The sequence below is a fragment of the Saccopteryx leptura genome, chromosome 6, assembly GCF_036850995.1.
Source record: "Saccopteryx leptura isolate mSacLep1 chromosome 6, mSacLep1_pri_phased_curated, whole genome shotgun sequence".
Classification (NCBI taxonomy): Eukaryota; Metazoa; Chordata; class Mammalia; order Chiroptera; family Emballonuridae; genus Saccopteryx; species Saccopteryx leptura.
In genome coordinates this window covers 56,661,858-56,676,638 of record NC_089508.1, presented here as the reverse complement: position 1 = coordinate 56,676,638, position 14,781 = coordinate 56,661,858, and the positions used below count along the sequence as shown (strand labels likewise).

General features: G+C 44.3%; 1 protein-coding gene across 5 annotated transcripts in view; it reads left to right on the top strand.

The window, feature by feature from the left end:
• The window catches only part of TLN2 (talin 2), a 462,611-nt gene that overhangs the window by 122,831 nt on the left and 324,999 nt on the right, over positions 1-14,781 (top strand). Inside the window, exon 1 of one of the 5 annotated variants that reach the window (XM_066344643.1) lies at positions 9,587-9,689. The exons of the other annotated variants lie outside the window; for them this stretch is intronic. The gene's annotated coding sequence lies outside the window, so the exon portion shown is untranslated. Of the gene's footprint in view, positions 1-9,586; positions 9,690-14,781 lie in introns of those variants that run through there. 5 annotated transcript variants of the gene reach the window in all.

The following is a 14,781-nucleotide window of genomic DNA, read 5'->3' as shown; positions in this document are numbered from 1 at the left end:
GCCTTCCTGGAACTCGCTGTTTCCACTCTGCCCCTTACTGCTTGGGCTCCCTTGAGAGAGAGAGAGATAGAATCCAGTGGCTTTTTTGATCTAGTGTCCACATCCTGTTGTTTCTCAATCAGAAAAGGAAACATTAAGACTGGGGTTTGGATAGGGATGCTAGTTTCAAATTCTGCATTTAAAAATCTTATTTTTGTAAGCCATGTGAAACAAAATATTCTTAATACATAGGAAAAGTTTTAAGGTTGGAATCCTTCCAACAGTTTTTCTCCTTCTCTTTGGTGTTGTCACTGGCTGCTTTAGTTAAGCGCCTTTTCCAAAATGAGCTGTTAAGATGTGGTCTGAGGGCCCCTAATGGACCATTTCAGTGTTGCTGCTCATGGCAGGTGCTGCCAGCCCATCAGGGTCAGCTCTGGGAGCCCACCAGAGCCCACTGCCTCCTTGAGACCCAGGGCAGTGGGTCCCTAACTTTGGTCCTGAGGTGTAGTGACCCAGAGAGTACGAGCCCTGGGCTTTAGGGTCGGTCAGACTTGGGTAGGGGTTCAATTTCCTAAGCTGTAAATTTCCTAAGGGCACATACTGAGGCTTACCTTGTGTAAGAGTTCAGATAATTTAGGTAATGAGATGCTATAGAAATGGGTATGTTACAATAATATATGGATAATGCTATACGGATTTTGCATGACACATAGTAAGATACCACTTCTTTGAGCTGGGCCTAGGACTTCACATGTCATTTTTTTAAACTAAGTTATGGTGGTTGTCATTTGGGGGTCCCACATGGAACACCTCTTTTCCTTTTCTCCATTAATCCGTGCCTGGTGACGTTTGCCTGCCCCACAGTGGCGCTGTGGCTGGGTGTCTTGCAGTTTGCAGTTGTGGTGTGGACTGTGAGTGTCTGGTGACCAAGCACTGCTCTGCGGCTGCCTGCTGGCTGCTTCCAGGCCCTTCGAACGAAACTCGGAGAACTAATAAAATGCGTTTTGAGGATGTGAAAGAAGACTACCACCAGAGAAGCCAAATTCGCGGTATACAGTGATACTACGTGCTCTTCTAGGGTCCAGAAACCCTAGGTGCCTTTAGAATGAAGTGTGAAAGGTAAAGTGCAGGTTGGCCCCTGGCTGCTTGGCCCCGGGTATTCAGTATTTACAGTTCTAAAGCACTTTGCCAACTGCTTCCTGCAGTGTTAGTGGGATTATTACTCATTGTGTTCCCTGTGCTGCTGAGTGCTAGGCTCTTCAGTAAGGCCTCCTGTCCTCAGTTTGGAGTGGCCGCCAGCCATTGAGCCCTCCTGTGACCGTGCTGTTTCCGGGAGGGTGATTAGGGCACGACGAGGCAGCTACTAGCAGCACTCGCTATCAGCGACAGGAACATGGTAAAAATACAGGCATCAGAGGAGTCCGTTAGTCTGTTTTTCGTATTTTGGAATGTTACTGAGTTACGGGAGGAGGGCTCCTAGGAATTGCCTGGGTGCCACATTCGTCTGTCAGCTTCCCTAACTGCTGTGTACCTTGCGGGAGCACCCCTCCTCGGAGAAGTGGAGTCCTTTCTGCTTTGACAGAGGGTGCTTTGTGGGAACTATAGCCATGCTTTGTGCAGTTCACCTTTAAATGTTAAGGATTAATCTCAGTTTCATTGACTGACCTCTATGGAGTATCTAGAAATTGATGTATCTAACTCAGGATGAGGCTACTTTTGTTCAAACCATTCTCTTGAGCTAGGGTGGAATGAGCAAGCCCATTTTTCCTAGATTCCTTGTCTTTAGTTAAAACAAAAATAGGTCTTTAGTTTGCCTTCAGGTGGTCTTCCTTCCTCCCTCCTTCCCTCCCTCCCTCCCTCCCTCCCTCCCTCCCTCCCTCCCTCCCTTCCTTCCTTCCTTCCTTCCTTCCTTCCTTCCTTCCTTCCTTCCTTCCTTCCTTCCTTCCTTCCTTCCTTTCTTCCTTCCTTCCTTTTGAGTGTTTTTTGAGAAGCCATCATCATAAAACAGCAGTGGCCCTGGTTGGTTCCTTGCTTCTCTGTAAAGGACTGGGACTTAAACACCTTTGTGTGGTACCCTGGGTTTCAGCGTCTAGTTGTGGCCGGCGGCCACAGTCATACCCTTCACTGACCACCAGGCTCTCGTCCTGGGTCAGAACTAGACAGTGAGAAGTCTGAGATTAGTACTGTTTAGTTGACCGTTTTACACTCTTGCCATGTTGCACATTCATATAGCCCCTTGATGTCGCTGTGTAGTTTGGGTCATGACAATGGGAAATTTTACTCTTTTAATTAATGGTGAAATGCCTACATTTCACTGAAAGAACACCATTTCTAGGGCCCTCTGGCTGATTTTTTTTTTTTGTCTCTGTGAGTGTCTCATTTCTGGGCTTCTCTGTGGTTCAGAAATGTCTCTTGGTTGAAAAAAATCCCATTTTTGTTTTCTGTATTTAAACTTTTCTTTATTCAAGTAGCCTGGTAAAGACCCTGTGTCACAGAAACAGAATTCTGTACAGGCATTTTTTTTTTTTAAAGCAGCGAGAGAGACAGACAGGCTGGAAGGGAGAGAGATGAGAAGCATGATTCTTTTTTATGGCATCTTAGTTGTTCATTGATTGCTTTATCATATGTGCCTTGACTGGGGGTTACAGCAGAGTGAGTGACCCCTTGCTCAAGCAACCTTGGGCTTCAAGCCAGCGACCATAGGGTCATGTCTATGATCTCACACTCAAGCCGGTGATCTCGGGGTTTTGAACCTGGGTCTTCAGCATCCCAGGCCAATGCTCTATTCATTGTGCCACCGCCTGGTCAGGCATTGCTTTTCATTGCTAAGTCTACCACTCTCATTTCCCTGTCAAGATGTTTATTGGTGGCCCTGGCCGATTGGCTCAGCGGTAGAGCGTCGGCCTGGCGTGCGGGGGACCCGGGTTCGATTCCCGGCCAGGGCACATAGGAGAGGCGCCCATTTGCTTCTCCACCCCCCCCCCTTCCTCTCTGTCTCTCTCTTCCCCTCCCGCAGCCAAGGCTCCATTGGAGCAAAGATGGCCCGGGCACTGGGGATGGCTCCTTGGCCTCTGCCCCAGGCGCTAGAGTGGCTCTGATTGCGGCAGAGCTTCGCCCCTGGTGGGCGTTCCGGGTGGATCCCGGTCGGGCACATGCGGGAGTCTGTCTGACTGTCTCTCCCTGTTTCCAGCTTCAGGAAAAAAAAAAAAAAAAAAAAGATGTTTATTGGTATGCTTAACCAACATAGATAATTGCTCAGAGGCATAATTTTCCCCTTTAGATTTTCTTTCTTCTAATGTGTGGCTTTTGAAGTTTTGTAATTGGATTAGCTTGGTAGACAGAGCCAACTATTGATAATTCTTGGGTTCCCCTTGTGTTAAGGTAAATAAACAAAATTAGGAGATATTTGATATTTGTTTATATGTGGTTTGTCCACTGTGTCTCTGTTTCTTGGAAGTAGAAACCATTCTACAAAACCCCCCTATATTGCATTGCTGGTTTGGGTCACAGTGTTTGGGAAAGAGCACTCCATGGACATTTGCAGACTTACATTGCTGTTCTCTCCTGCTTGCATTGGTAACATCTTTTTCCTGTTCACAGAGCTTGTAAAATGGAAGACTCAGTCTTAAGTCTTCTTCTTCCAGCCCACATTTCAACACCTTTTATTATGGACTGAATTTCTGTCCCCTCAAAATTGATATGTTGCAAACCTAACCCCCAATCTGATGGTATTGGGAGACCGACCTTTGGGAGGTGATCAGGTCATGAGTGTGGAGTTCTCATGAATGGGAGTAGTGCCCTTATAGAAGAGACTGTCACTATAAAGGGTCTCTCACCCTCTCCACCATGTGTGAAGACACAAGCAAGAATATAGCCATTGTGAATGAGGAAGCAGAATTCACTAGACACCAAATCTGCTGGTGCCTTCATTTGAATTTACAGCCTCCAGAACTGTGCAAACAAGTTATTATTTAAGCCACTGAGTTTCTAGTAGTGATGTTATAGCAGTTTGAATTGTCTAGCACACCCCCTAAAACTCCTTATTCTCAAATGAATGACATATAAATCCAGTTGACCATATGAGCTCTTCTCACGAGGATGACCTGTGTCTTTCTGTCCTTGCCTCATCTCCCCAGGCCACCCCCATGTGGTCCAGCCAGAGGAAGCTCTCGTCTGTGTAGGCACTTGTACCTTTGCCACATTTTCCCTTTGCTTGTTGTACTTGTGCACCTGTCACTAGGCATAGATGTCCACCTCATTCCCCAAAGCCTAGCTTCAGCGATTCCTCCTTTGCTGAGCCTTTTCTGGTCCACTTACCGCCTGTGTGTCAGTTCATGTCTTCCTTACTTGAGCCCCTGTGACAGGTTGTCTCTTCACAGTGCTCATGCACTTGGTTTGTCTTAGAGCTCCCTGCTCTGTTGTAATGTTGGATTTCCTTCATCTTTGTGGGGGAGTGTTCTGTAGCCTGAAGCCAGTGTGGGCAGTGGAGGGAGTATATCTCATGGCTATATAGACCTCGGCTTATTCCTGCTCCTGAGTTGTGTGCCCTTGGACAAGTCATTTAAACCTCTGGTTACCCCATCTGTGAAATGGACCATCACTCTCACCTTGTAGGGTGATTGTGAAAATGACAAATGATATGGGACAGACATGTAAGGGGCCTAGCAGAGTGTCCCATATGTGGGAAGGACACAGTAAATGCCAGTTCCTTTCCTAGTCCTCAGTCCACATGGGGTCTAGAAGGTCTACGTGAAATTGGTGCTTAGTAAATATTGATTGTAAACCTTCCCAGAGCCTATACAGTATTTTGCAGTTACAGACTAAGTTGGCATAAAACCCTCTAGCAGTTAGTGGGAGCTACGACTGGCTCTATTTCATGGATTTCTGTCTTTCCTGGGGGCAGAGAATGTTCCAGATCTCTTACACGTTAATCCCTTCTTCCTTCTGCCCATTAAAATAAAAGAGAAAGATAGTTTCTTGTTAGAAAGTGGGCAGAAGCCCCAGTATTACTTTCCCTATATTTTGGAGGGCATACCTTCCTACCTTCTTGCTGAAATTATGTGCACAGCACAGTGACTTGCCCCCTTCCCTCTTGTCACAAACCTTTTGAAGGCTACTGGCTTAATATGCACACATCTCCAACCTTTTCTCAGTTCTTTTCTGTAATTAATTTCCCAGAGACTCTTATTATTTGATAGCAAAACTTTTGAATAGATTGTAAATGAGGTTTTGCCTGATTTCATTATGTCAGTAGAATTATGAAAAAATAACCATAAAACTTCCTCCATTGTGTGATATATAATTCTGTTAGACAAATATGTATGATTCCTTCAAGCAAAATGTTAATGGTCTCCCTTTACAAGTATGTATTACATGTTTGCAACAAAGTTTTAATGCTTTTTATTTATTTTTTTCTTTCAAAGGCCTTTCATAACTTGTATTGGGCAGATGAGGTTGTTTAAAAGAGAGAATTAATTCAGAGTAGTCATTAGCATGTAAACATCATCTGACCTTCAAGTATCCCTGAAGAAATTTTAGCAGTCATGTGGACATCGTCATGTGACAGAGGGAAGAACAACAGAAATTGTACCAGTCAGTTTGATGTGTTATTTCAAAATATGGAAATGAAGTTTGTGTCAGATTGTGATTATAATTAAAGTGTTAAAGACTCAGAGAGCTGTAAATTGCATTTAATCTCTCAGAAGCCCTTACATGAGTATTCAACAGATATTATGACTCAATTATTGGCATAGCTCATAAGAAGAGTTAAGTCAGCTTCTATCTTTATCTTGTCGGAGTGCGGAATCAACAAACTGCGGAAGCGGACCCTTGCCATGAAGATAGTGAGAGAGTAGGATGGGTTTCTCCTGCATACCTCACATATAGCAAGGGGAACAGAAATGTATGTTTTTAACGTTTTGGCCGGAGAAGCTGGTATGGTGCAAAGTTACAGACTTGGGATGTTAGAGCACCTGTGACTTTGAACTCCCTACCCACCTCTGATTTCTTGTCTGTCCAATGATGTTGCTGAAGGTCTATTCTAATGCTAAGATCTTTATCATTTATATTTCTCTGATTTTTGTGATTTTATATTTAAAGCTATGTGGTAGATGGCTGTCTCCAGTCACCCCCCCCCCCGCAATATAATTTTAATCCCTGAAAAAACAAAGAAATTTATTGCATGTTAGCGAATGCTGTTAGCTCAGCATCATGTGTGAGATTCATCCATGCCATCGTTTGCCACATTTGTTAATTTTTATTGTTGTATAGTAATCAGTTGTGTGAATATACTGTAATTTACCCGTTTTTACTGTCAATGGATACTCAGTTTCTAGACTCTTTGCCAAAGAGCCAGAGACTATACTGTTGTTTTCTGGTGCACCTGTGCACAGGAATTTAAGCTTTCCTTTCCCCTTTTGAGATAAAACTACTGCAGAGTCCTATTATTTGTCAAGGTTAGTAAACTTTCTGATGCATATTTTCACTTAAGGAAGGAATGGTAAAAGGTTTGCAGGATTGCTACTTACATAGACATCCTTAGGCTATCTGTGTGGACACGCTACCAGTGATCCATGCTATAGGGAGAACACCATATGGTGTCTGGTGTTTCCTTTGCTCTTCATTTTCACTGCCCTGTATACATGTTGGTTTGTGTTTTCTACCAGACTCCTGTGAAATCTTTTGGCAGTGGAGAGTTCCTACACTATAAATAAATCCAGCAGAGCATGCTTGACCTTCCTCTTGTGGGCACTCTGCCTTTCCTTTGTGTACCATATAGCTACACTTGTGACATGTCTCTTCCATACAGGTGTTATTGAACCCCATACTGGCAATTTTTAAAAAAATTAAGTGGAAGGCGGGGAGGCAGAGAGATAGTCTTCTGCATGCACCCTGATCGGGATCCACCGGCAAACCCTTTATGGGGAATGCTCTACCCATCTAGGGTGTTGCTCTGTTGCTCAGCAACTGAGCCATTTTTTTTAAGCACCTGAGATGGAGGACATGGAGCCATCCTCAGTGCCCAAGGCCAACTCACTCTAACTGAGTCATGGCTGCAGGAAGAAGGGGGGGAGAGAGAGAGAGGGAGAGAGAGAGAGAGGGAGAGAGACAGAGGAGGGGGAGGTGTGGAGAAGCTCATGGTCACTTCTCCTGTGTGCCTTGACTGGGAGTTGAACCCAGGACTTCCACACACCAGGCCGATGCTCTACCACTGAGTCAACCGGCCAGGGCTGGCAAATTCTTGATTCAACAAAATCCCTAGTGAGGAAGGGCAGCTCCAATATAACAAGGCTGTGACCCAGAGGTTGCTGACAACTGTGTAGGCGAATCCCCAAACTGAAGACATGGAGAACGAGACTCCTTTTTGAGGATTATCCAGTCCAGTCATCTCTTTTTATGGATGGAGATGCAGGTTTAGAAAAGTATAGTGACCTGTCCAAGTAGAATCCATGTCTTTCTGCTGTTCATGTTGCAGCTTGTCTTAAATTATTTATTGACTGAGGGTAAGGCAGTATTGAAAGAGGACTTGATGTGCTCACAATTTATTACTGGTCTTGTGCAATGAGACCTTTTAAACTAGTTCCAGAATACTCTGTGATTTTCTGTTCTCTCTTCTTGCCTAATGACACACAGCATCCTGCCCTCCTTGGTTTATGTTCGTGGTGTTTTATGTGGGCTGTAGGTCTATTTTGGTCCTAATCACATTACACTGACATCTCGTTAGCGGTGCTGCTGCTTTGCCTGAAGAATTCTAAACCTCACTCCAGATTTGTTTTGCCTACAAATAAGACAAAATTCATGTCAGAGGAGGGAACATATTCACTGTATGGAATTGTCAGTGACCTATAATTACCGCAAGTCCTTGGATTTCAACTTTGGGTGAATGTTTGCTTCTGTGCAGCTGCTACTGCCTCGATTTCCCTTTCTGCCCTTTTTTCCCCCCTGTCTAGGGCCTGTGTCCTGTGTCCTGCATTGGGTATAGCCAGTCTATGCCTGCTTTGCTTAATTGGACGGAAGCTGTGGTAGGCAGGTGATCAATCATATCGCTCACTACTCATTTGCTCTGTGCTGTGCAGTCATCCCTACTAGCTGTGCCTCGCATCATTTGGATAGCAGAAAGTTGTTTCTGAGCCTCTTGTGTGAGATTTCAGGTAGGAGATGAGGTAAACAATTGCATGATGAGGAGGCAGAATTTTATTTTGATGAACTTGGCCCCGAGTTTTCTTGCAAAGGTGTAGGCTGGCTAGAGAGGATCGAAACGTATTTCCTTTGGGCCATCAAATAACGGCATTGCTCTAACTGATGGTGGAGATTGGAAGACAGTGCAGAACGATTCCCTCTCATTCAGCACGTGGGCAGCTCCTTGCTAGTACCATCTCGCTGAAGATGAGTGACTACAGATGAATGAGCTAATCACATTGCAGGGGAGGGTGGACATTGTTGCAGCCCAGGACAGAGAGAGGTTAGGTTATTAATTCAGAGCATCCCTCCCCCTCCCCCTCCTCCTGTTCTGCACCTTAGTTCATCTCCCTTCTGTGCCCAGACTCTGCCTTTGCTCTCAGTCTGTCTGTCAGTCCCTCCTGACTGCTCCTTGGGCTCACCCCGGGCTCACCCCTCTCCATTTGTCCTGCCATTTTCCTTCATACCTGATCTGCTGTGAATAGAGAATCACAGTAAAGTTGGAAATGTTTGTTCTGTTTGGAATAAAATGTGAAGTTTCATATTTTTGTTTGGAAAATGGCTGAGTTAAACCCTCATAGAAACAAAGAAGCCCCAAGCAGTGTCAGTCCTGCTTCTCTTTCTCAGTTTGTGAGGGGCTGTGGTTGTTCGCCTCCACTTCCTCTTGTAGGGCACTAGAGAAGAATGGGGTAGTGATTGCTGTTTGGTAATGAACCTGAATAATTCGTCCCCACTCCAGCTATTTTAATTTTGTGCCTGTTTGTTTTTTCGCAGACATAACCTTGCCCTAGAGATTGTTTGAGGGCTTTGCTTATAGTCTAGGTCAAACATACCGTTAATGTTATTGTAAGAGAAAGAGGAGCTTTGTGTCTTACCGACATTGCTTACTCTGAGAAACGAACATGTCCGCCCTGCTGTGGAACACACCGATTTGATGGTACAAAGGTTTGCTGGACCTGTTGAGCAGATGCGTTCTCCCTCTCTCACCCTTCCTTTCTTTTTGAAATAATTGAGAGACTCAAAAGCCTTGTCCTAGCTCTCCTCCTTACTTATTTTATGTCCCTGCACATATTCCTTAAACTGTGTTAACCTCAGTTGTTTTATCTGAAGAATGGGAGTAATGATTTTGCCTATCTGTCAAGTTGCTGTGTGGAGTGAGGAGGTGTATAAGGCCCTGACTTCAGGCCGGGCACGTAGTGAATACCCAGGAAGTGCTGGCTAGCAGCTCTCCTTTTTAGTTACCTGTGCCTAAGGCAGGAAGGGAGCGCAGGGCTTGGGGAGATAGGGAGAATGTAGCTTTTGAAGACAAAAAGATTTTGCTTCAGATTTCAGGTCCCTGCCCTGTGGGAAAAACAAAAGGCAGTAGGAAAAGAGGATGACCAAATATGAGATGGAGAGAAGCCATAGGCATGACTTTGTAGGAGCTGAGCAGTACTGGTGAGGACAGGACTTTGTGGACATCACTCATCCACGGGGTCACCGTGGTTGGAGCCTACTCATTGGCACATAACACACACAGCATATGATGTTAGGTAAGATTTTAAACTTGTCTGAACCTCAGGTTCTTCGATTGAAAATTAAATTCCTATCTGCCTCTTTAGAGTGTTTTGAGGACTAAGTGGGAGAACTCATAAAAAACTATGGGACACAGTAAAGAGCCACTAACTGTTAGTGTTGCCTTTTTCGTGTGGGATGGAAGTAGAATGCTGAAGGAATAGACAGTAGTTGAGATTTCTTGAGCACTTACATGTGCCACACAGAGTTCTAAGTGTGGTTGGAAGTATTAACTTGTTTAAGCTTTGGAACAATTGTAAGTGTAGTTACTACTCTTCCCATTTTACTGGTGAAGAAACAGAGGCATGAATGGTTAAGCAACTTGTCTGGGGTTTTAGCTGTAAGTGGTAGAGCTGGGTGAACTCAGTCTGCGGGCTCCAGAGACCACAGGACTGATTTCCGAGTTGGGGCTTTTTTTTTTTTTTTTTTTCAGGAACAGGGAGAGAGTCAGAGAGAGGGATAGACAGGAACGGAGAGAGATGAGAAGCATCAATTATCAGTTTTTTGTTGCGAGACCTTAGTTCATTGATTGCTTTCTCATCTCATATGTGCCTTGACCACGGGACTTCAGCAGACTGAGTAACCCCTTGCTCAAGGCAAGCAACCTTGGGTCCAAGCTGGTGAGCTTTTTGCTCAAACCAGATGAGTCCGCGCTCAAGCTGGCAACCTCGGGGTCTCGAACCTGGGTCCTCGGCATCCCATCCGACGCTCTATCCACTGCGCCATCGCCTGGTCAGACCCGAGTTGGGGCTTTTAAGCCAAGCCAACCCTTTCCTCCTGACTGTGCTTACGCAGGTGTCACCCAAACAGTCGGGTTTGTGTAGCCCAGCACCCTTGGGTGGCAGTGAAGTATTTCTCACCTAATTGGTTAATATCTCACAAATGTTAATAGGAACCAAGTCATAGAAGTCTTGGCCTGACCAGGTTGATTTTTCTGTTACTGCTTATGCCTTTATTTTAAGCTGCATCCTTACTGGTTCCTAAGTGAAACACTGGGGAACTTTGCTTCCTACACCTTTTCAATATAAATCCTTAGCAGGAGATGATGATAGATTGTTAAATAAGCTTAACCGTGGAAGTTCTGCGTCTGCAAAATGGTGGGTTTGAAATTGATGCTTCCAGCATTCTCCTACCTTCATAGGCTGACACAAAGTTTGCCAACCTCTAGAATTAGGCCAGAAAGAAAAAGGGGTGGGGAAAAAAGAAGATGGGTCTCATCAGTAGTACAGAAGGAGTATAATTTGTAGCAACTAATTTCTCTTTGATGGCTGAAGACTGTAAAATTGGTTACACAATTTTTAACAAAGCTTAGTCTCTAGAAGGGAGTGCATATGAAACTGCAATTGTATTTCTAATAAAACATTCCTGGAGTTTTTAAAAAGTCTTTTACTGAGTATATTAAAAGGGGGGGAAATGTTTGGGACAAGTACTGAGGACTAGAGGCCACCTTTCTTTGGGGATCTGAAATCTTTATCACTGTAGAGTGATGTGCCTCCCAAAGTTGTATTTATTGATTGTCCCTTCTGAAGAGAAATGGCACGTGTCTCCCTGCTTCTTGGGAGAACCTGGACTTTGCTCCTGAAGTTTGTCAAAGCACAAGGGTTGTCATGTTACATGTACACTTGTGTGTGTATATACACAGTCCCAAAGACTTACTGAAGTGGCTAATAAGAGAACCCTTATAGCATCCATCTTTCATGCACGCGATGTATGGAATTGTGAATAGCTTTTATTTCTACTCCTCTATTGGCAGTGGAAAAATGAGTCAAACTTTTCTTCTGTCTTTGAAGTACAGGTTGTAACTACAGTGCAGGGACCTACGGAGGTCGATGAAAAGATGACCATATATGTTGTTAAGTGGGAAAAGGAGCATGAAATTGCAGATATAAGGGGTTCAGTATTATTGAACTATTAGTTTTTTTTTTAAGTGTATGAATCTAGCTATTTTATACATTATACTTACTAGTGGGGTTGGATGGTGCAAACCTGGACAAATAAGAAGCTGCCATTCATTCCCAGCCTGTCTCCTGGTTCATAAAGTGGGTTAGAAATATCCACCTCATAGAGAAGTTGTGAAGAATAAGCCCAGAGACACAGGTGGAGAGTTAGAATTGTACTGGGCATATTGTAGCTGTTCAGTTAATAGTTGACATTTGCATGGAAAATGCTTGAAATAATGTTTGTCTAACTAGTCACTGGGGGTTATTTTGGTGGAAGTGGGGATCTGGGATGGCATTAGGTTTGAATTTGTTCCACTAGCATGTTATACCTTTGTTAGCTGGAAAATAAAATATTTTTAAAGGTCTAAGGAAGAGAATGATTTATAAAGGAATCTCATTGATGGCTTTTCTTTCACTCTTGCTAGGTTGTTTTACTAGAGACATTTTAATGTTGTATGTAGTTGTCTGATTTTTTTTTTTAAGTGAGAGACAGAGAGGGACCCAGAGAGAGAGAAACAGAAAGGAAGGGAGAGAGATGAGAAGTATCAGTTCATAGTTGCGTCACTTTTAGTTGTTCACTGATTGCTTCTCATGTGTATCTTGACTTGGGGGGGGGGCGGTTCAAGCCAAGCCAGTGACCCCTTGCTCAAGCCAGCGACCGTGAGCTTTAAACCAGTGACCTTTGGTCTCAAGCCAGTGACCATGGTATCATGTTGATGATCCTGCACTCAAGCTGATAAGTCTGCACTCAAGCTGGAGACCTTGTGGTTTCAAACCTGGGACCTCAGCATTCCAGGCCGATGCTCTATCCGCTGTGCCACCACCAGTCAGTCTGTAGTTGTCTGATTTTGGAGAGGACAGTGTATGCTTAATTCCTTACATACTTTGTCCTCACCAGAGTAAAAGGTTAAATTAGAGGCTTTTGTCCGGGTGGCTTGCATGGAATAAAGGACAGTATTCTACTTGAGGTTCTAATTTTCTCTTCTTACTGTCATCCCATTGTCCCTCACATAGTAGACTGACAATGAAGTGTGTCTGGTCCTTTGAATTCTGGGCCAAAGGTGCTGCACTTGCATACCTGAAGCTTGAAGGTAAAGGTGATCCTAAATAGCTTTGAGGAGCACGGTCTATCATGTCCTGGCCTTGTCTGTGCCCTGTGGCTGAGTTTCTTACGTCTGTGCAGTGATTTTGAGGAAAGCAAAAAAAACGGCCAGTGTGAGGTCTGGGGGCCCTGGAGTCAGGTTAGCATGGCCTCTTATGGACATGTGGCTCGAATTGTTGACCCTGGGTCCTGACAATCGGTGGTGAGATTCTCAAAGATTAGAGAAAGCAGGACATCCGAGTGGCTTTCCTTTTATTTTAGAGGGAAGATATCAAGAAACAAAAGAGAATCTATGTCAGTAAATCCTGGGGAAAAATATTTCTTCCTGGCTTTGACAAACTGTACAGCTGGTTGGTTTCTGTGTTTCCTCCCGGGATTGGTTTCCAGATAAGGTTTTAGGCTCTCTGGTGGTCCGCTCGTCAAGTTCTCTTGAATGAGATCTGGGTCAGCTTTCCAAGGATTGCTGCCCAGAGTGTGTGGGCAGGTCTGCGCTGGGTCCTGGCGCCTGGGCCCAGCGCCCTCCTGCGCACCCGTGGGCTCTGCAGTTACCCGCTGCTAATGAGCTCGGAGGTGAAAAACAAACTTTTTGTAGGAGATGCTTGTCAACAGGGTGTGTATTTTCTACTTTTTAAGATTACCGTTTTGTTTGTTTTTTTAATTTTAAATAAATCTGACTTGCTAACTCCTGAGGCTTTCTAAGAATGTTCTCCTGTTTGGCAAGTTTCCTTGCTAGTTGATTCTTCCTCTTTTGTTATATTTTCCTACAGCTGACATTTTCAGGACAGAATGACTCCCAAGCGTCAATTTCAGAGTTCAAAAGCTGGAGAAGAAAATTACATCTTCTCCCTCTGACGTGCAATTTGTCTTTGACAAAGCTTCGTTCACCCTGCTGGGAAGCGGGAGACTGTTGTGGAGGGTTTGGAAGCTGCATAATGAAATGAATGGTCTGCCCTGAAATTGCTCCACACACATACTCCCCGCCCCCTCTCTCACTCACACACACACACACACACACACACACACACACACACACACACACACACACCACCCCACATATCCCAGGGTTGGGATAAGCCTTCAGAAGTTACCTACTGTTTAGATACTTAACTCTTGCCTGCTTTAAGTATGCCAAGTGTTTTCCAGAGCCAGAAGGTCATAAAATACACTGCTGTGCAGCAATTTAAACAGAGCCCTCTAGCCAGCAACTAGGGGACATAAATTCCAGATAAAACAAGATAAACTGGGCCATTGAAATTAAGTAGGAGCAGGTCAAGTGTTCAGCTGATAGGTGACTCAACCTCCTCAATGAGGTATAGATGGGTTAGTGTTATTCCTTACTTCTCCAACTGTGAAGCCCAGGAATAAAGACTTGATAAGTCTACTCCTCCCGCACCCCATCCTGCCTCCTGATTGACAAGGGGCCAGACGTTCTACTTCTATACTAGTTAAGAGCTGCACTACCTTAGGCAAGTCATGGGCCGTTTTACTAGCAGCTAGCACCTCGAGAGTGGGGTGCCGTGCTGAGTGCCGTGCACTTTCTTATCCAATCCTCTCCAGAACCCTACAAGGTTTGAGGTGTATCTTGTTTTCATGGATGAGAAAATTGAGGCTTAGAGCAGATTGTGGATTTGGGACTCACACCCAAATGTATACAGATTCTGAAGCTGCCCGTGGACTGTAAATCTGCAACACAGTAAATCTGGTGTATTTAATAATTCTAAACTTGTTTGCCCTTAGTGCATAGCTTTTGTATCATGTGAGTGTTTATGTAGTAAGAGTATTAACTGGCTGACTCTCAGAGGGAGACACTGACTATCCACTGGCATAGTGGGAAAATGTAACACACCTTTCATCATAGTTGATATATCAAGTGGGCAAATAATGAAACAGTAGAGATACAGAAGCTTAATCTCCTGGACATGGCTAGGACGCAGCTCCTGGACCTGCAGCATACTGATTCTTCAGCATACATGGAAAATTTATGAAAAATGACCATGTTTACCTGTCAATAGATTTTAAAAAGTCAGT